General features: G+C 39.3%; 1 protein-coding gene across 1 annotated transcript in view; it reads left to right on the top strand.

Moving 5' to 3' along the window:
• Positions 1-338: 338 nt before the first annotated feature.
• Positions 339-21,899, top strand: part of smad1 (SMAD family member 1) — a 72,225-nt gene continuing 50,664 nt past the window's right edge. The window contains exon 1 of the mRNA XM_055646319.1: positions 339-490. The gene's annotated coding sequence lies outside the window, so the exon portion shown is untranslated. The remainder of the gene's footprint in view (positions 491-21,899) is intronic.

Below are 21,899 nucleotides of genomic sequence, written 5' to 3'. Positions count from 1 at the left end.
TGTCCGAAATAACTAACTAATAAATAAATAAATAAATATATCATGGTGTTTGAATAAAAAGAAACGCTAACTAAATCAGGGGGGGTAAATAATGACGTTTGCAAACGAGGCAGTAGCGTGCATTAAGGAAGTTGTAAATAATTAATAAGTAAACTGGAAACAAAACAGCGAGGGCCGCATTACAGAAGCTGATGCTGCTGCTGCAGGTTGTAGCAGCATTGCAATGTTTAGAATGGGTGGGTGCGCTGACGGGCGTTTGCAGCTTCGAATCCCTGCGGGAAAGGGGTTGTGGAAGTAGTGCCGCCAGTGCCGGCGGGCGTGCGGGCGTGCGGGCTGCTACACGGCAGGCAGGCAGGGTGATGCGGCGCAGGCTGGCTGACGCCGGGCTCGGGCGGTTTGCAGCTTGTTGAATGAGCCGCAGATGGAGCGGCGGCGAGGACCGAGTGGAGGAGGAGGCGGCGGCGGCAGCGGCTCAGTCCCGGCGACACAGGTAATTAAACAGATAACATTAACCCTCCCCCCCCCGGTAATAGATGCTTCTCTCCGACAGCGTTCGACTGACTTTCTTTTTTTTCCGTGGGGGCGTTTAAAATGAGGAAAGTTGTGGCGTTCTTTGCCTTCTTTTCCAAAAGTACTTATCGACCAACATGGCGTCACCGGGGAAAAGGGGCAAAAGTAGTCGGATCCTGAGGGGAAAAATGCAGCTCAGCTCAGCTCATCTCCCGGGAAAGTTCGTCTGGTTTCAAGGCTCCCCGCTTCACAGCTGCAAAATCTGTCTGCTGGTCAATTCTTTTGTGCGACTATTTTAGCTCGTGTCGTTTGTGCTACAATTAAAGTTTTTTTCCTTCCCTGAAAAGTTAATGGGATGTTTTTCTTTTCTTGGGATAGAGTTGGGGTAACAACCACTTACTCCTGTCTCCGACGATTGAATTGTATTGGAATGATTTTCTGTATTTAGCTAATCCTGATTGTGCGCCAAATACTGTTTAACAGCGTTAAGGGTCCTATATTTTTAGATCATACTAATATTTCTTATTAGTTGTAACTGAATATGGATCCGTTTTTTGAATATCTAACTTTGATTTGAATCTTGTGAAATTGCTTTCCCGATTTCAATTTCTTTTTCATGGATCATTCGCTGAAACACAAAGTATCACATACGCCACGTTTATTTTTTTTCTTGTAATTAAAACATGACTACTGGACACCTGGCAGAATGAGGAATGTTACACTAAAATATTTATTTAAAAACACTTGGACTGTGAAAGGTTTAATTTAAATGTACTTAATTTTACAATGATCTGATTTTATGATAGAAAACGAATATGTTTTGCCTTCCAAGCAGGTCTTTCTGAGTTTGTATAAAAGTATCTACTCTGGTTTTGATTGGTTCAGTTTATATTTGTGCATTTTAAACTAAATCTTTATGATGGAAACATCCACGGTGAATTAGCATTCAGTTTGCAATGTCATGTGTTTAATAAATTTATTTTATCTGTATTGGAGTTTTTTTTTGCATATGCTGATGCATGATCTGCCATGCATTCTTCTTGGCGCTATGACAGGAATCTGTTCAAGGCAGAGATTCAGTTACGAAAAGGACAGGAAATTTGTCCTTGTCTTGCTTTTTTTCCCACCTCGATGTATCCTCTCACTATTAGCACTATTCTCCAGCATTTATGTTCTTCCTTCCTCTGGGTGAGCTTGAAGTTCAACTGTTTATTTTAAAATGTTTTTTAAATAAATAGCATGTCCTTAAATTTCACTTTGAGCATGTTTAATTAATAGCTGGACTCTGACCAATTTATTAAACTAATAAGTTGTTCACATGAACATTGACATAAGTTTATCCCTGTTATTGATGAGTACTTTTTGAACTTGCTGCTTCAGGTAAACAACCGTGTATTATTAACATGCTGGTTTTTTTTGAACAGCCAAGGTCTATTTTTGAGGGACTTCTCTGAATCTTGAATTACTTTTGGGCATTTAGGATAATTCTTGCCCCTTGTGTTTTCTTAATGAGTTGTCTTCATGTCCCCCTCCTTCCTGACTTAAAGATACTTCATACACTTGGGAAGTAGTATGGACTGAGTTTGCATAAGGGTTTGCAGACATGAATTGTATGTTTTCTGCGTAGAAGAAGCGATAGGTTAAGTACAGTAGCCAAAACGTTTTTTTTAAATCCTTCCCTCTGTATGCTGGTGCTGAGTTTGAAAGCTTCATTTCTGGTAAGTTGATTAAAATTCTCAACAGAATAAAATACCTAGATTCAGAACACATAACCTGGTTGCAAATGGTGATGGGTTTGTGTCATTAGTTCTTTACAACAGTGGTGAGTAATTTCATTACTTCATATTTGATAAAAATCACAATTTGATTTGGTATTGTGGTCCTTAAAGGTGGAGTTATGCTTGTGCTCAGCTATATACTAGCAGATGCATTTCAGTTAATGGGTTTAATAGACTCGTTAGCATTGGAGAACATTTTTGTCAACATTTGAATAGGGATTTGAATTTAAAACAAATTTAGTTCCTATCAAAGAATATTTTTTGTGAAACATGCTTTGAAGTGCATTTTCAGTCTTGCACATGTTAAATGTAATGGTTTGCATTTTTAAGATCAGAATTCTATCTGAGAAAAATATTGCTCGCTATACTGTATCTCATGAGGATTAAATCAGGATTTAGGTCTAATGAAAAGCATAAATAGATTTCTATGGATGGAGAATGATTTTGTTAAAGTAGAGTTATGCATTCCTCTACAATTTGGCTGTTGACTGTTTGTGTCTGGTGTCTAGGTCCTTTGCTTCAGTTTGTTCATGCTATTGGTCTTTGGTAGTCTTCCCTTCCATTGTCCAAGCATGGTGGGAGTGGGGATGAAAAGTGATTAAATCGTGTTTTAAAACTACAGTGAACATTGCACAACAAAAAAAAGCATACGTTTTAAATATTTAAAAATTACAGTAGAGGCTTGATCTTTTATTACAACCTTTTTCTTGTATTGGATGCAAGTGAGGTTGTGTGAGCAACAGCTGTTGCAGCAAATAAGATGTGTGTTTTGTATCATGCCTTTCAGGGTCTGAAAGCACTCTTTTGTCATTGAAGGAATTTTGGAGATGTGTAGGAAAAGGCTTGCTATTTTACAGACAGTACGTATTCTCAAATAGCAATACAATAAAGACTAGGTAATAAGTTTTTAGTGGTTTTTGTTGAGGCTTAAATAATGACCAGTGTGTTGTTTTGTTTAATGTCCTTGGAGTGGAATTCTCTTTACTTTTTTCAGGTGTCCGCCTAAATTTTGTGCTTGCTCAATTAAAAGTGGGTCTTTAAAAGCAAGACTGCCTCGGTGGACCATGACATCAACTGATCCATCACTGACAATAAATAAGGGTTCAGAGCATCACATTTTTTTTGTTGACTATATTAAGGTAAAATAATCGTATTTATTGGTCCACGAGATACAAATTGTACAGTTTGTTTCCTTTAGATCACTTTGATAATGCTCATTGAGAAAAATCAGCCATTTATTATTCTCAATGGATGTTAGTTGAAGTGTATATATGAGCGCATTGTGAGTCTAAGCTATGATTTTCCAGGTTTAAATAACTTAATTGCATCCATTGCCATCTTGTATTTAAAAAAAACAACCAGAAGATGTAGAGCTGTACCAGTACGAAACAAATTTGATGTACTCTTCCTACGTAGATATAATTGGTCTGAAGAATGGTCTCGACCCGAAACGTCGCCCATTCCTTCTCTCCAGAGATGCTGCCTGTCCTGCTGAGTTACTACGGCATTTTGTGTCTACCTTTGATTTAAACCAGCATCCTCAGTTAATTCCTACACAAATATAATTACTCACACAGCTTAGAAACAGGCACTTTGGTTCAAAATCATCCAAGATGCCCCATCTAAGCTAGTCCTATTTGCCTGTGTTTGCCCATATCCCTCTAAACCCTTCCTGCCCATGTACCTGTCCAAGTGTCTTCTAAATGCTGTTGTAGAACCTGCCTCAACTACCTCCTTTGGCAGCCTGTTCCATTAATCTACCACCCTCTGAGTGGGAGATTGCAACCTTCACGTGGTCCACCCTGTTTCGCCAAATGCAATCAACCTGGCGTGCACAAACAGAAGATCAAACTGAACAAGTTGTCTTACAACTTTAGGCTGTGCACGCCATACGCAAGAAGAAGAAGGAGACCACCCTCTGAGTGGAAAAAATTGCCTCTTGGGTTATTATTGTCTGGACCAATAAATAGTTTGGATAGAATTGTAGAATTAAAACTTGCCCTCTCACCTTAAACATATATGCTCTTGTTTTTTATTTCCCCTAATCTGGGTAACAGACTGCATTTACTTTGTATGTTTCCCTCATGATTTTATAATTCTTTGTCACATGTCCAGGGTTTGTATCCTGTTCGTGGTATGCATCATGGTAATTTTATGTTATAAGAAATTTTTGTCACCATTTTGAGCAAAATTAATCTGTTGGTGCTTCTATTTCATTGTAAGTCAATAAGTTAAGGTTTCAAACCAGTTTGTTTCTTTTAATTCTACAATTCTATCCAAACTATTGAAGATGCTTGGATAGAATTGCAAGCTTGTATCATTTGGGAAGGCCAATAAGTAGTTAAAATTGTGCACCTGGTTTAATATTTTTGCTCAGGATTTGATGTATTAATAAAACCAATGTCAAAATTATCCTACAGCTATGCTATATTAAAAAAAATCAGCTAAATAATGAATTGCAAAAAAGGTTTTAAATTAAAAAAACAAAACTAAATTACCTTGAGGTGCACTGTCTTGTTTTGTTCAACGCTTTCTGAAAATGCCTAGTCTGAAACTAGACAGTGACAGGTGTTTTATAAGCTCCAGTGATAGTTTGATCTGGTCAAGAAGAAACTTGTGTTTTTTTTTCCTCTCTGTAATTGGGTAGCTTTTGATAATTATCACTGATTATTTTCAAGCTAAGCTTCTCAATATATGAGGAATAAAATGTAACTGCTCATGTATGTGATTTAATTGAGGTTGAGAGTTCATGATCTGTCTGGAGATCTAAATATTTGCTTCTCGGTTGATCTTCGAAAGCAGTGAAGTATAAGTGTTATTTTAGAGATTCTGGTTTTCTTTTTGGATGAGAAGTTTAACCCGAGGCTCATCTCTTCTGTTGACTGGATCTAAAAAGATCTATAGTGCTGTTTTGAACCTCTGGGGGTAAACCTTCATGTTTGCTGAATAATGCCAATGTCACATTACAACAGTAACTATGACATTGGCTGTCAATGACTTTGGGACATCTGAAGTTGTGAAAGTCACAATTTTGGCAGCCTGTGTGTGACTTGCTCGGTTTTGTTAAATTGATTTGTTTTACAATTTGTGGGCTTTTTTGGTTTTCATTGTTATTGACCAACTAAAGTCTTCTGGCTGTCCAGAGTTACAAAGTACAATTGATTTTAAAAATATATTGTTTGGATAAAAGGTGAAGAAAATTGTGATATTCGGAAGAGAAAACTACCGAACACACATGAAAAGCACTGGCTACGATGTGTTGGGTGGAGGAATAGGGGGTTCCATCCCTGTAAACTGTTGGAGGTTTTTTTTTGCGCCAAGCCGTATCATCTGCGTGTGGGTCAAGAAATGGGTTTAATTAATAAAGACATTCTGTGAGCGAATATATCTTTTTGGTGGTAATTTGTGAATTTCACTATCTGAGCTGTTATAACACGGGGTTTCCTTTTGCTGATAATTTCTAATTGACAAGAGCTACATAAAGAGAATATTTGAGTGCAGCATAGGTTGTGACAATTGAAATGCAAAAGCTCTTGTTTACTCTGAGCCTGAAAGCTTTAATGGACACACCAGCTATTCTTTATAAATAATGTACATTCCTTGTAATGTGGAATCCCAAGAGACTAGAGAAAGCATCATTACCAGGCTCTTCAACCTTCTTTGAAATCCTCAATTGATTTACAGCTCAGAAATGGTGCAAAATGATACTCTAGTCTACATCGGGTCAGTCAGTGAAAGTCAAGATGTGAGCCCATTATCCCAGATGTAGTAATTAAACCATTTGATTGGACAGGAAATCAGTGTATGGTGTGGCCTTAGTGTTCTGAGCAGTGGGTGGCTAATAGATTTGATTATTACGGAGTTGTTTAAAAAAAAAATATATATATATATTTTAAAAATTATGTCAGTAGATCTGTTACTATTTAAAAAAAGAAAAAAAAAGTCTTTGACCTGTGAAAATTGACATTTGGATCAGCAGACTAATAGGTCAGGATAGTTTTGTTTTTAACATTTGCCCATGCAATGAAGCATTTAAACTGTTTGAATACTTCTTTGCTTTTCAAGGGGTTTCACTTTTAAAGCTTTGGACCCCCACTTTCATCCACCACCAGCCTTAAATTAGTGAAACAAGATCACCAGCATTATCCTACTGCCTTGTTTATTTTGCTGAGGTATCTGCAGTGCCCTCCATAATGTTTGGGACAAAGACCCATCATTTATTTATTTACCTCTGTACTCCACAATTTGTGATTTGTAAGAGAACAATCACATGTGGTTAAAGTGCACATTGTCCGATTTTATTAAAGGCCATTTTAATACATTTTGGTTTCAACATGTAGAAATGACAGCTGTGTTTATACATAGTCCCCCCATATCAGGGTGCCATAATGTTTGGGACACATGGCTCGGGTGTGTTTAATTGCCTCCTTAATGCAGGTATAAGAGCTCTCAGCACCTAGTTTTTCCTCCAGTCTTCCCATCACCTTTGGAAACTTGTATTGCTGTTTATCAACATGAGGACCAAAGTTGTGCGAAAAGTCAAAGAAGCCATTATGAGACTGAGAAACACGAATAAAACTGTTATAGAGACATCAGCCAAACCTTCGGCTTACCAAAATCAACAGTTTGGAACATCATTAAGAAGGAAGAGGGTACTGGTGAGCTCATTAATCACAAAGGAACTGGCAGGCCAAGGAAGATCTCCATAGCTGATGATAGAAGAATTCACTCTACAATAAAGAAAAATCCCCAAACACCTGTCCGACAGATCAGAAACACTCTTCGGGAGTCGAGAGTGGATTTGGCAATGACCACTGTGCGTAGAAAACTTAATGAAGAGAAATACAGAGGCTACACTGCAAGATGCAAACCACTGGTTAGCTGCAAGAATAGGATGGCCAGGTTTCAGTTTGCCAAGAAGTACTTAAAAGAGCAATCACAGTTCTGGAAAAGGTCTTGTGGACAGATGAGATGAAGATTAATTTATAGTAGAGTGATGGCAAGCGCAAAGTATGGAGGAGAGAAGGAACTTCCCAAGATCCAAAGCATACCACCTCATCTGTGAAACACGGTGGTGGGGGTGTTACGGCCTGGGCGTGTATGGCTGCTGAAGGTACTGGCTCACTTATCTTCATTGATATTACAACCGCTGGTGGTAGTAGCATAATGAATTCTGAAGTGCATAGACACATCCTATCTGTTCAAGTTCAAACAAATGCCTCAAAACTCATTGGCTGGTGGTTCATTCGACAGCAAGACAATGATCCCAAATATACTGCTAAAGCATCAAAGGAGTTTTTCAAAGCTAAAAAATTGTCAATTCTTGAGTGGCCAAGCCAATCACCCGATCTGAACCCAATTGATCATGCCTTTTATATGCCCCTATACAAAGATGGCTGCAATACAGGCCTGGCAGAACATCACCAGAGAAGACAACCCACAACTTCAAGCAGTCATTGCATGCAAAGGATATTCAAAAAAATATTAAACATGACTACTTTCGTTTACATGACATTGCTGTGTCCCAAACATGATGGTGCCCTGAAATTGGGGGGAGGGGGACTATGTATAAACACTGCTGTCATTTCTACATGGTGAAACCAAAATGTATAAAAATTGTCTTTATTAAAATCTGACTATGTGCACTTTAACCACATGTGATTTTTTTTTTTTTCCCCATTACAAATCTCAAATTTTGGAGTACAGAGGCAAATAAATAAATGACGGGTCTTTGTCCCAAACATTATGGAGGGCACAGTGTATTCTATGCAGGGTAACAAATCTCTGGGAATGAATTACAGGGCTATAATTCAGTTGTGTTTTACTGATGCTGTAAAATGTGAGTGGTTGGCGAACATCAGCAGATCTAGAAGATTGAATTACTTGCTACCAGGCTTGTTAGAGAACTGTATGGCTGCAGCAACTGCAAAATAGGAAGGCTTTGCTCTTTTGCCTTGGTGTCATGTTGATATCCTTTTCTGGATCGACAGCGTGGTATTTGTATAAAGTTAATGCTTATGGGATGATTCTGTGGTGTGAATACTGCATTTAGATATTCTGTGTGTTGTGAAGGATTTCTTTACTTTCCTATTAAAACATTTTTTTTGTCATGTTTGAATTGGTTTTGTCCTTCAGATTTCATGGATGTAAGGCAGAGAGTAGAATTTTACTTGCCATTGTGTGGTAGTGGAGATATAATGAGGTTGAAATTGGGACTTTTTTTGCAGACTTAATTATCATCAATCTTAATGTTTCCATCGAGCGCTTTGCAATCGAGAGTCCATAAATTTTTGTGATTTTTGAAATACCATTTTACGTGAAGAAATATTTTGTAATACTGGTTTTAAATTTGCCTCTTATGAAATCATTCTTTATCCCACTCTTAATTTCTTACATGCGCTTTACACCATGACACTCTGGCAATAAGTTTGTGCATTCAGTTATTTTTAATTACTCTTCCTTTCATTGTTGTTTAGCTAATTCCTTAATTTATTTTTAATACTTTGCATATCCCTTTCTTGATTAACTGTCAGAACTTTTTAATACTTTGCATATCCCTTTCTTGATTAACTGTCAAACTCGTGTAAGCTAAATGGTTTTTTTTTTTAACACTTCTTGGCTTGCCTGTGACTTGGCTGGTGAGATTTATCTGATATTCAAACAAATGTGATTGTGGGGAAAAACTGCAAAGGCATTCCCGTCTATTTGCAGTAACCCTTTTGCTACCTTGCTTACCCTGCATCCATCTGCCAACAGAAATTCTATTGATAAACACTTTGGTAGTGTACATATAACTTTTTGTTTTGCTGGACCTGCCTAGTCTTTTATTGAGAAGATTTTGTACACTTTTCTTCATGATACCAGATGATGCATATGGGAAGTATAAATTATAATTTGGTCAGGAATGCTGATGACAGTCAAAGCTGAGAATACCGCCTAATGAAGTTGCATGATGGACACATTTGCTAAGCTGGCAAAATTATTCTTAATCTTTTTCCTCTCCCCCCTGTAACCACAATCAGCCCAACAAAGGGTCCCAACCTGAAACATTACTTATGTGCATTCTCCAAAGATGCTGCCTGAACCTGTCAAACTTTCATTATTTTCCCCAAAAGACCGTTGTCCAGCGTACCCTGATCCTGACAACTTTGGTTCTTGGTGCAAAATTAGACTCCAGAGCATTGGAAAATTAGGTTTGCTGGTCATCTGAACTATGAAAAAGTTGCACACCAAACCACAGGATAATTTGCACAATGCTATCTGAAGCCACTGAGTGGGGAACCCATCCATTTCTCTCTTTGGGCCCCCACGTGCATCCATGTTCAGATCATTAAAGGTACATTAATGATCTGCTCTAAGCTAATGGTTATTAAATGTCTCTTGAGTATTGTGTAGCAATCTGCCTTTGTTAGTAAATTCAAAATCCTCAAAACTTTGGTTCTAAACTTGGGTCATTTAGAGTAATGGCCATACAGCATGTTCATAAGTGATAGGAGCTATAACTTCTGGTGCTAAAATCTCCCACTAGTGGAAACATCCTCTCTACATCCACTATTCGCTAAGTTTCAATGAGGTCCCTCATCACCCTTCTAAACTCCAGTGAGTAGCGGTTCAGTGCCATCAAACGCTCATCATATGTTAACCCACTCATTCCTGGAGTCATTCTTGTAAACCTCCTCTGGACCCTCTCCAGCGCCAGCTAATCCTCGGATATGGGGCCCAAAATTGCTCCCAATACTCCAAATGCACTGACTAGTGTCTTACAGAGCTTCAGCATTACATCCCTGTTTTTGTATTCTAGTCATCTCGAAATAAAGGCTAGCATTGCCTTTGGCTTCCTTACTACAGATTCAACATTCAAATTAACTTTTTGGGAATCCTGCACCAGCACTCCCAAGTCCCTTTGCACCTTCAATTTCTGAATTCTCTCCCCATTTAGAAAATAGTCTTCACCTTTATTCCTATTACAAAAATGCATGACCCCACCTTGCTACGCTCTATTCCATCTGCCATTTCTCTGCCCACTCTCCCAACCTGTCCAAAATACTTCTGCAGAGTCCCTGCTATACTACCTGCCCCTCTACCTATCTTTGTATCATCTGCAAACTTGGCCATAAAGCCTTCAATCCCCACATCCAAATCATTAATATACAACGTGACGAGTAGTGGCCTCAGCACCGACCCCTGTGGATGTTTGCTTGTCACTGGCAGTCAACTAGAAAAAGCCCCCCTTATTGCCACTCCTTGCCTTCTGCCATCCAGCCAACCTGCTGCCCATGCTAGTACCTTCCCTTGAATACATATATCTTCCCTTTGAGCATGGGAGCAGCCCCTCTACACCAGTCCCACCTGTTTGCGCTTGGCCCTTAACCCTCTAAACCTTTCCTATTCATGTACCATTTAAAATGTATGTTAAATGTTATTGTGTAATGTCTGTTAAATGTAAATGTTATTGGTCATCTTGATCGTCATTTGTGAACAACCATTTTTTGTTTTTTGTTTTTGTTTATTTTATTAGAAGTTAATACAGTACAAAACAGTACAGTGGAACCTAATTTTAGGTGCCAACTATGTCATACCGTAATCCATTCTATGTACAACCTCTAGTTTTATGTTTTGAGAAGGAAGTAAGTAAGACATGAAAAATAAAACAATAGAAAGGGGAAAAAATAGATGGTAGAGAATAGAAAAACGTGAAGTGTGTGTATAAAAAAAAAAAACGAAAAAGTAGAAATAGGAGAGAAGGCCCCTTAAAAGAGAAATTTTCAAATCTTTGTTCGGAGATGTAGATCTATCCACGGCATGAACTGAAATCAGCAATCTTTACGGTACCGCTGCATCACATGATTTCAAAAAGTCGATGAAAGGAGACCAACTCCTTAAGAATTGGTCATATTTATCTATTAGTCAGAGTCTCATTTCTTCAAGGCGTGCTATGGCCATCATATTCCTAATCCACATTTTAACAGTTGGTATGGTTGTATTTTTCCAAAATTTAAGTATCAATTTCTTTCCAATTATTAACCCATAATTTAAAAAAAGTTTTGGTCTTTATTTAAATTGATATCTTCTACTATTATTCCAAATATAATCCATTCCATTTTAGGTTCTATTGTGGACTTGAAAAGCTTTGTAAATATGTCAAATATATCGCTCCAAAATTTATTCAACTTTGTACATCCTACAAATGAATGTGTTATATTAGCGTTTTGAAACAAATATTTATCGCATCTGGGAGAGACGTTTGGATAAAATGTATTCAACCTCGTTTTTGAATAATATAGTCTATGTAATAATTTGAATTGAATTAAATTATGCCTTGCATTAATAGAACAATTACGTGTGTTCATCAGATACTTTTCCCATCTATCCTTCGAGATCTTTATCATTAGCTCATGTTCCCAATTCTCTTAGTGCTTCTGTTGAGGGTAATTCTCTATTTAATATATTTATAAAAGTATGATATTAGTTTTGTGAATCAGCCTTGTGAACACCCATTTTTGACTTCATTAGATGAAAAACAATGCAAAGGGAAATTCTCATGCAGAGCATAGCACAAACAAGATTAGTGTACTTCTGTTTATAGAAAATCATTTGGTGGGAAGACAATTGGCATGTCAGAAGGATGAGCAAATAATCAACTGTTAAGGAAGTGGTGTTTAAAGAGGGATTTCCATAATGAGATCCTTGCAGCTGAAGGTGAAGTTATTAGTAGTGACAAGCTAGTAATAGAGATTTTGATGTGGGTCTATGGCTTTAAACTTGGAAGCGATTACAGATATGCAATGGACATGTTTAAACAGAGGATTGGACACATTGTAATGTTTGGAGGATTGTGAGGCAGTGTGAATTTGACATTACAAACTAGGATATTGGAATTATGGGATTGGATTGGATTGATGTAAAAAGAGTAGGCATAAATTTGAAGGGCAAATGGTCACCACCAATGCTGTAATGAGTCTGTGATTCTTTGAGGTTTAACGCCAGCTAGAAAAGAGATGCTGGACGTTTTTGCTATGAAACCTGATGACCTCACTGCTCTATGTGACTGAAATTGATTTATGCACAATGTGTATGTCTGTTCCTCGAACAAGATGTTCCAGGAGAAATTGCTCTGCTTGCAATGTTGCTGTAGTTTTGAGTAAATTGATTTACAGTTTGCACGCTGCTTTGCTGTGGACAATACCGCCAATGAATGAATCAAAGGTATTGTCACCAAATCCAGTTTGAGGATTCTAAGCAAAATTATCTAAGTTGAAAGAGAACGTGATTGTGCTTGAGCAAAAGATTTTATCTAGTGCAGTTTATATATTTGCCAGGTTCACTAACATATTACACATTAGACCTGTCTTCCTTTATAATCACTTTCACTTGCCAAAATCTCCTTCCAAGTAGGATCTGGGTTTTGTATATAAACTAGATGAGGCTCTTTTGCAGTACAAATTCTCAGCTATGAAAAATAATTGTTTGGAAACATAAAATAGGAGGGATAAATTGAAAAGGCGGGTGGGGGTGGAGGTGGTTGAAAGGAGCTACAATCCATTATTAAGGTAGAAGAAGCAGGACATATTGAAAATCATTATACAATCAGAAGGCATCAGTCTGTTTTTTGTGATCTATGGTCGCAAGGGCAAGGGCAACATCTAATGGCCATCCCTGAGAAGTTGGCAATGAGCCTCCATCTTGAAGTGCAGTACTGTTGGAGAGCGCTATCCATGATCTGGTATGCAAAAATGCTGGAGAAACTCAGCGGGTGCAGCAGCATCTATGGAGTGAAGGAAATGGGCAACGTTTCGGGCCGAAACCCACCTGGTATCACTGATAATGAACGTTAGATTATTTATTTCCAAGTTTACCATGATGGGCTACTTGGAGATGTTCGTATTTCCAAAAGATTTCCTTGTCGTGCTCTTTGTTAGAGGTCACAAGTTTGAGTGTCTGATTTCAAAGCATTGCAGGAGTAATTGGAGGAAGTGGGCAAACAATGTTTTGGATCTGGCACCTTTTTCAGGCTGATTGTGGTAGGGAGAATAAAGCTGGAAAACAGTGCTGGAGAAAGGGCAGAGCCTGGAAAATAATAAATGGACGCATGTGTGGGTGGTTTTGATCGGCAGGTGGATGGCGCAAGTGACAAAGGCTAGAGGTGCAAGGGAGATGATGTGAGAAGAGTAAAATGTAAACCAGAAGGGGTGATATAGATTTGGGGGTGGGGGTATGGAAGAGGTGCATTAAAAGGAAAATGAGCTTCAGAAAGGTTTTCTTATATCCCTTTGGACAGATCAACCTGACTTTTGAACCTCTGACCTGCCTCATTCAAAGCTTTCCAAATCATTTGCCTTTTTTTTCAATGTTCGGCAAAAACTTAATCTTGCATATTCTGGTTGCTAGGTAAACCTCCTGAATGTACGCCCATAATTCTCTACATTGTTTATTCATTTGGTGTTGTCCCCTTTTCTCCTTGAACCCAAAGCTTTGTGTAAATTAGTATTTACGATTTTGATATGAACACTATCCACACCTGTTTCCTGTGAGGAGCTATAAAAAGGAACTGATGGGAAAAACATTCAATGTCCCATGACTTTTGTGATTAGGCTGCTTAATTTTTGGCGGCGCTCAATCGATATTTTTGGAGGTTCATAAAAAATGTGTTCTTGGACACACGTACCCGTAGTGTCGGCTTTGTACTGTTGTGTTTGAATGGTTTAACTTCAAAAGTGGGATTTGCGTACCAAGATTGACAACTGGATGAGGCATTGAACAGTCTTTCGAGTAACTTTCTCCACAATGATCGCTACAATGATACTTTATTTGATGAATAAACAATGTTCATTATCCCAAATCCTTCTAACATCAATGTAGACCGATTCTTTGTGATCCTGCAAAGCAGCTTTTAAATTTGCATACAATCTTTTAAATGTGCTTAATTGATGAATAATTTTCCAGCTTGCATGTGCATGTCTTTATAAATGTATGGATGACAGTTATAAACTATACTACATTGGAATCGATCTCATTCACACTTTGGTTATTGAGAAATAAAATGTCGGGAGGATCTTTCCTTTGGGGAAGGTAGACGCAATGCTGGAGTAACTCAGCGGGATGGGCAGCATCTCTGGAGAGAAGGAATGAGTGACTTTTCAGGTCGAGACCTTCAGACTGAATTTCCTTTGGAGAACTTTGAACATGAATGGGTTTGTATTATCGCCTGAGGGGTTGACCATTTAAGACAGAAGTGAGAGAGAATTCCTTGTTGGGATCTTAATTTGCTTGAGGTGTGTATGCAGAATCATTTAGTGTATTCAAATTGGGTATTTTTAGATTGCAAGAGAATTGAATGTTATGGGGATTGGACAGGAAATGAAGTTTAGGTCAAAGTTCAAATTGGCTATGGTCTTCATGACAAGATGCTCTAAAGGATAAATGTTCATGCTGTTTGTGTAAACGATCAGATTTAAATTTCTATTGACAATTTTTTTTTTATAAGAAATCCTGAATAATGACATTGGTTTAGCTTTCTAATTAATTTGTTCACAATTAAGCATTGGTAAGGATTTTATTAAAATTAGATCAAATACTGTAATTATATATACACTGTTTTCCCTTGTACTACCATTTGAGCTGAATTCCACTTCCATGTGAATATAGGTGTGATTGGTCTGTTTGCAAATTATATGGAAATTGGTAGTGGTGAGGATAGTGACAAAGCTTTTCCAACACGGCAGCAGGATACAAATCATATGGGAAGCTGGAAAGAGTGTCATACAGAATTGGCATAGACTTGTCATCTACGCCACCTTCCTCCTACTCATGGGGATGCAGCTTTGCAACTATGTATTAATTTGCCTTATCCTTCAATTTTTAGCTTCACCAGCATTTGGCATCAGCAGTAAGATTATGAGCCTAAAGCTTTTATTTAAACCGCCTAACTCCTTAAATTCACTGTGGAAGACCTCATCCCTCTTTGTCCCCACGTCATCAATGCTAGCGTTCTATGAACTCGGGTTGTTTTCTATCCCTCCTTCAGAATGTTCTGTACCTGTTCCAAGACATCCCTGACTGTGGCACCAGGACAATGGAATACCATTCTGAAGTCTCGCTTTCGGTATAGAAATGCCTGGCTGTTCCCCTTGATGAATTCCTGACTACTATTGCTCACCTAGTATTTTCTCTTCCCTGCTGTGCATCACAACCAACCGTGTGCTACCAACCTGTTTGAGTGGGGATTGATTACAGATAACTCTTACAATGCATTTCTGCCCTTTTTGGTGTTCTTCCATCTTTCTTCCTATACCTGCAGTGTGTCTAACCCATTAAATCTACTATCTACCACATTTCTGCAGACTGACTGTGTAGCTTCAATTGCTCCGAGTTGGCTAATTTCCATTAGCTCTGGATATTTGCCCAAAGGCTGTGTGTAGAATTGAGTTTGCGGCTATATTTTTAGCAAGCTTGCCAATGTAATTATGAAGCTTCGTGGTTGCTGTGCATTTGCTCTCAGTACAGTCTCACCTGTATGTAGTTTAATTTATCAAGTAACATTAAATGTGCTGTGACTTGAAAATAATTTAGTGAAATCATGTTAGAACATTTGATTTGATTAAGGTTCTGATGTCAATAAAATAATGTTTGTGTATTTATAAAAGGTAATATCTGCATGAGAATATTGTGCTATAAATTTTGGCAAAAGACGAGCTTTAGTATTTGGACTTCAATGAGTTTTAAGTGAATAAACCATTATCCAGACTTTTGTTTAATTTTAAAGTGTTTTGGGATCATTAGTCTTATAATTCCGTTGGACCATGCGAGTGCTCATTTAATGCTATCTGCAGAAAGTTTAAAATCCAGTTGTACAAGTTAAAGCCCTTTACATGTAAAATTACTGTGTACCAAAGTCAGCAGGCTTATTTCTGTAATTAACCATGCTGTATTGTTCTTCCTCCTTCTTGATATATTTGTATTCCTAAAAAGACAATAGAAATATTCATTATTAACTAAGTGTGGCCTCTTGTTGTAGTCGGAGCATTTCCAGAAGATCTTTGTGTTCTCATTCTTGCAAGGGCACTCCCTTTTTCACAATGGATGTATCCTTGACTCTGACCTAATTTTTGCATGTGTTTTGTAATCTCTTCCTTCCATCTGAACTGCATCCCTGCTGTGGTATTGATGATACTGCATTTATTTACCTAATTCCTGATCTCTGGAATTCACCTTGAACCATGCTACATTTGCATCTACCTCGGTCTCTTTAAAAGATCCATCTTATGATCTTTCACTCACGGGGAAACTAGGTCCTTCCGTGATTACTATTTTGAATAATAATCGCCCTGGCAGAAGTTGATAGCAAAGTAAGAATTTTCAGATTGGTGTGGTTGGACTGGGAGCTAAGAGGTTAGCGAGCTTAATTTGAGATGGACATTCACTGATCTCTCACCACTCTGCATCAAGAAATATAGCTATAGTAAGTCTTGCTTTAAGAAATTAGCAGAATATCTTTATACATTTAGGCAGATTGTTAATTACAGACGCTGACATGGCCAAAAATGAATGTTAGTGATGGACATATGATTCACTGTACTCTGCTTGTCCTCCTTGTTGCTCACGAGACTCTGCATGTAGGTTGAAATAGAGCTCCCCATCACCTCAACACTATGTCCCTCGTGATGTTACATTTGTAACCTGTCTATCTCGTCTCCTCATCTTTATCAGTTCCCCAATTAGAGGTTGTAATATAGTGAACTTTCTTAACCTCTGCTCCAATTTCATTTAATCTTTTTCTGGTTAATGATGTTGAAGTTTCGTTTGGATAAAGTATCCTATCATGTCATGTGGTTAAACTACGTTCAGTTTCTTATGGATACTACATTTACAGCCATTTAAAGTGGAGTCCATAAATACCTACACAGTTTAGTTTTAAATACTCAAAATATTCATATCAGTTTAACTAACTGGGAATAAAGTGGAGGCTGATGGTAATGATTTGTGTCCAAGTGTCTGCTTCCCCACATCCCCAACTAGGATACCTCTAAACCAGTGGTTCCCAACCTTTTTTTGGCCATGCCCCACCTAATCACCTCTAAAATTCTGATGCCCCCCCCCTTGAGAGAAAACGGAGGAAATAGATATTATAAGGGTAACTTAGCAAAAGCTCTTTGAATCGCATTTCTAAATCCAATTCAATAAATAAGGTCCTCCCATGACCTCGCGCGCTTCGTGCGACGTGCATGAAGAGCGATGGCGCGGTGATTATGTAATAACTACACAATAAAGACCTTTTTTAACCCCAAAAAAATTATTTACTCAAAATAACATCTGAAACATAAACTACATAGGTTTACCTGATGGAAAATCCAAAAAATTAAAAATCGAAAATTTGGACCCAGACCTCCTCAGTCGTGCGCTCAATTGCCCCCCCTTAAAAATCAAATTGCCCCCCTGTGGGGCGTATGCCCCACGTTGGGAACCACTGCTCTAAACAAATATTGTAAGGAGTATGCCTGAATTAACAGCAGAAGGTGGAAGATGTGAACTCTGGGTTGGCTTTTACAGCATTCAATTAATGTCAATATAAAATAGGCTTGTATGAGAATGTTCTGTCTACAAGTTTCTGAGGAAGGGGCAAATGGGCCAATATTCGGTGAGGTATTACGTGAAGATCCCAGCCCAGTGCGCATGTGCGGCATACTTCGAAGCAGCGGTGTGAAATCACAGGATAGACACAATATTTGAAGTAAGATAGTAAAGATCATGAGACATCAGTTTATTAGTTTGATCTATATATTGAGGGTGGGAGCGGAGGGCACGTAATACCTCACCGTAACTCCTCATAAAATACAGATCAAACTTCATACTGGTAAGTACTCGTTTAATCTTACTATTTTACTTCGGAGTCACGTGAGTGATTCCGTGAAGACTTCAAAGGTCTGTGATTTCAAACCGTGTAACAGTTTTTATTTCACTCACTGCCGAAGTTTTTGAGGGAGGAAGTGTTATCGTAATCAACCAGTGGATCTGCTTTCACAAGAAACAGAAAGGTATTTGTTAACAATAACAACATAAAGAGCTCCCCTGAGCTTAAATTAATATTGCAGTTTGTAATATTCTTTCTGCAATTAAATCAGGTTTATCAACGGTTTATAATAAAAAATGTTCTGAACGTCGTTCCCTTGACCATTCTGCCGTATTGAGAATGTGGTCAACCGGGATGTCCATTCGTTCAGCCGCTGATATCAATGCTGCCCTAGTGGAATGGGATTAAAATGTATTATTATCTATTCCGGCAGCTTTCAGTACCTGTTTGAGCCACCTTGGAGTGGTTTGGCTCGTACCCCGTCTTGGGGTTTCTGTGGTTGACCCATAGGCTTTCCTCTCCCTCTAAGATTGTGGGTTGTGTCTATATATTGTAGTAGATGGGTCACCACACTCAACCTGGACTCTGGTGGGTAGGCCCGGAATCCCACCAGTGAATTGGGCGTTCCTGGTCCATATAGCCATATAACGATTACAGCACGGAAAACACAGGCGATCTCGACCCTACTAGTCCGTGCCGAACTCATAATCTCGCCTAGTCCCATATACCTGCGAGTTAGATTTTTACCAGACCTAGAATATGAACGTGATGCGTCTGGGGTAATCACCATGTTATCCAGTCTAGTTTTATGGAGTGACTGGACTCTGTGAGCGTGTACGAGAGCCATAAGCATGAGCGTTTTTAACATAGATTGAGCAAGCTGAGGGATCTGGCTGGTGCCATTCTCTGAGATATGTCAATATCACACCAATATCCCATACATGGGTATACCTGGGTTTTTGGGGCTTATTATTATAGTTGCCCTTCATAAGTTTACCTTCAGTGGATGGGATCCCATGCTCTGCTGTCATGCTGTTTTAGATAAGCAGATAAGGCGCTCCATGCTGTATTTACGGCACTGTAACTCACCTTTTAGTCATGGTGTAGATGTTCCAGGAACTCCAATACGTCAGTGGTTGAATAGTTTGTTGTCCCTGCGTCGTGGCAGTATTTTACCCATGTTAGCTTTTGGTGACTGTTCGCAGGGATGCCGACATGGTGGTAATGGTTCCTTTGGATAATCCCAGTCCCTGGTAAGGTCTATTCAAAACCTGCACCCAGGAGTTTGATGTTTTTCTGGCATGGGTGGCTTGTGCCTGATACTGGGTTGAGTCAGCAACCATGGTCCACTAGGGAAATCCATAGGTGACTCGCCCACCGTGTCGTGATGAACTGGGAACCATGGCTGTGTAGGCCGGTCGGGCACGTTCAATATCTCGGAGACAGATCCCATCTGTATTGCGAAGTGCCCGTCTGATGAGGCAGAAGGGAGGAAGGCAAAGCAGAAATTCCCCCTTCCAGCGTGTAGGCATCTATCGCTGCTGCCTCTAATCTGGTTCCTAAGTCACATACATAGGTTACTGGTGATTCCGTCTTGTGCAACCAAATTGATATCTGGCTTTCAAACTGCTTAATACCTTTAGCAGATATTTTGGGTTTGACATCTATTCAATGTAATCATAAATTTTACCCCGTGACATGGTGTCTCCCACTGTGTTCTAGCTTCCTAGGACATAGGCAGCTGATAGTTAAAATGTCTTTTGACACACCATTGCCAGATTTGTTTGACCAATTTGTTGCACAATAATGATTATTATGCTCCCCATATGGTTGATATAAGCCACCACCATAGTATTATCAATCCGTAACCACATATGTACGTGCTGCATTTGAAATGCATATGCTTTTTAGCCCAATAGGCGATCACCAATCCCAAGTAGTTGATGCCCGGTATGTGTAGTAACGATGTTTGTGAATTGGTCCATCTGTTACCTGTGCTGGATATGGAGTTTAGTTGCTCCCCAGCCTAAAGTACTGGCATCGGTTTTTAATAACCAAGTTGGGATTGGTGATGATAATAGGGCTGAAAACTATGCCAAATATATGTCTGCCCACCACCGTAATTGTGATATAGCTTCAGTGGGTACATTCATGATTTGATTATAGTGACCCAAGTACCTTGGCAAAGTAACAGTCATATGGACGGAATTATTATTGAAGCCCAGATAATCCATGGTAGTTAACGCTTCAATTCTGGTTTATCTGGGCGTGGGATAAACCTCAGAGCTTTAGGGAGCTGTTTCGTAGCTAGAACTGCTGCCACAGCTAATTCCTTTGTTTCCCCTAATATGAGGATATCATCCAATATATGCCATGATTATGCTTGTTTTCTTAATATTTTCATGGCCATTTTTTTAATATTTATAATAGTTTAGGGCTGAGGTTAGACCATAGGGAATGCTCTATGCTCCCATAGTTGCCCTAACCGGGATATCCATTATCCAGGTAAAAAATTTTTTAGGTATCTATAATGATCCTAGTGTATGGGTATAAGATAGTTAGCATCTTCCATATCAATGCTCCCCATAGGTATCCTTTGGAGATCAGATGTCTGGCAGTGACAAAAACCCGTCTCCATCTTAAAGTGTATATACTCAACAGATTTATTTAGTGATATTAGATCAATGATGATGCTACATTCACCATCTTTTGTAGTTTTGGTGAATATATTCGATACAAATTCCAATGGTTCATGTTTACTCCCATGATCCGTTTAGTAATGAGCCTTTCTAGTTCAGCTTGACCTTCTCACTTCTCTTTCTTAGAGGGAGAAAATGCCCTTTGGGCGCATTGCTGAACTGGCGGTAATATGCCCAATTTGAATTCGTTTTTATCCACTAATACTGTTGAGTATATTTTAGTTATTTGTGACAGCATCCCATGCTTTATCAACAAGTGTAAATGCCCCCCCCCCCCCCCCCCCCCCGCAGTTAGTAGAACACCCTTATTTAGTGTAAACTGGGAGGAACCAGACTACCTACCTCCATGTTTATTGTTTTTTTCATGAAGGCCTAGTTTTGCTGGTATGCTGGTGCTGTCGGTGGGGCGGCGCATTTTCCCACGGCTCCGCTCTGGGCCCCTGTCTAAAAAGAACTTTGGGGGTAATGTGAAGCGGTCGCCAGGCTTTCACCAGTCCTTGTTTGATATTGCTGGTGGATGCCGAGGGGTGCTGCCAGCTGGGTGTTGGATGCGATGTCCTGCTCGTTCCATGGCCTGCCCTCATGAGGCGCACAGGTTTAGCTGCCTCTCTTCCCGCAGCAGCGGTTTGCATAGCCCCGTATATTTGGGGTTGTGGGCAGGTCTTATATGCACCATTGTTCAGTCGAGTATCCCAAATTTGGGAACATCTTAGGCGTCAGCACCCTGGTAGTGCAACGGGATAGTCTCATCCTGGGAGAACCACCTTGGTGATCATGGCGTCTCGCCTGCCAGGTGAGTATGATCCGTGGAAAACGAGCAAAGGCGGTAACATCTTGACCCTTCTGTTAGGAGCTTCAGAATTCGCTGCTTTTAGCTCTTGTCTGCGAGTCTGCTGACCCAGCTGCCTGCGGATTTGCCTCTAGAAAGGCCTGCTCCTGCAGGGCTTTGTTGGGAAGATGGTCGCGTGGAGGAGCCATGTAGTGGCCCACGACACCCAGTAGCTCTTCCTGATCCTGCTCCCCTGGCATACTGCTGTTCTCGTCCGCCTGCCCAGCGTTTAAGCC

Source organism: Leucoraja erinacea, chromosome 1, assembly GCF_028641065.1.
Source record: "Leucoraja erinacea ecotype New England chromosome 1, Leri_hhj_1, whole genome shotgun sequence".
Taxonomy (NCBI): Eukaryota; Metazoa; Chordata; class Chondrichthyes; order Rajiformes; family Rajidae; genus Leucoraja; species Leucoraja erinaceus.
The sequence above is the reverse complement of the archived record's forward strand: the minus strand, read 5'-3'. Positions and strand labels throughout refer to the sequence as shown.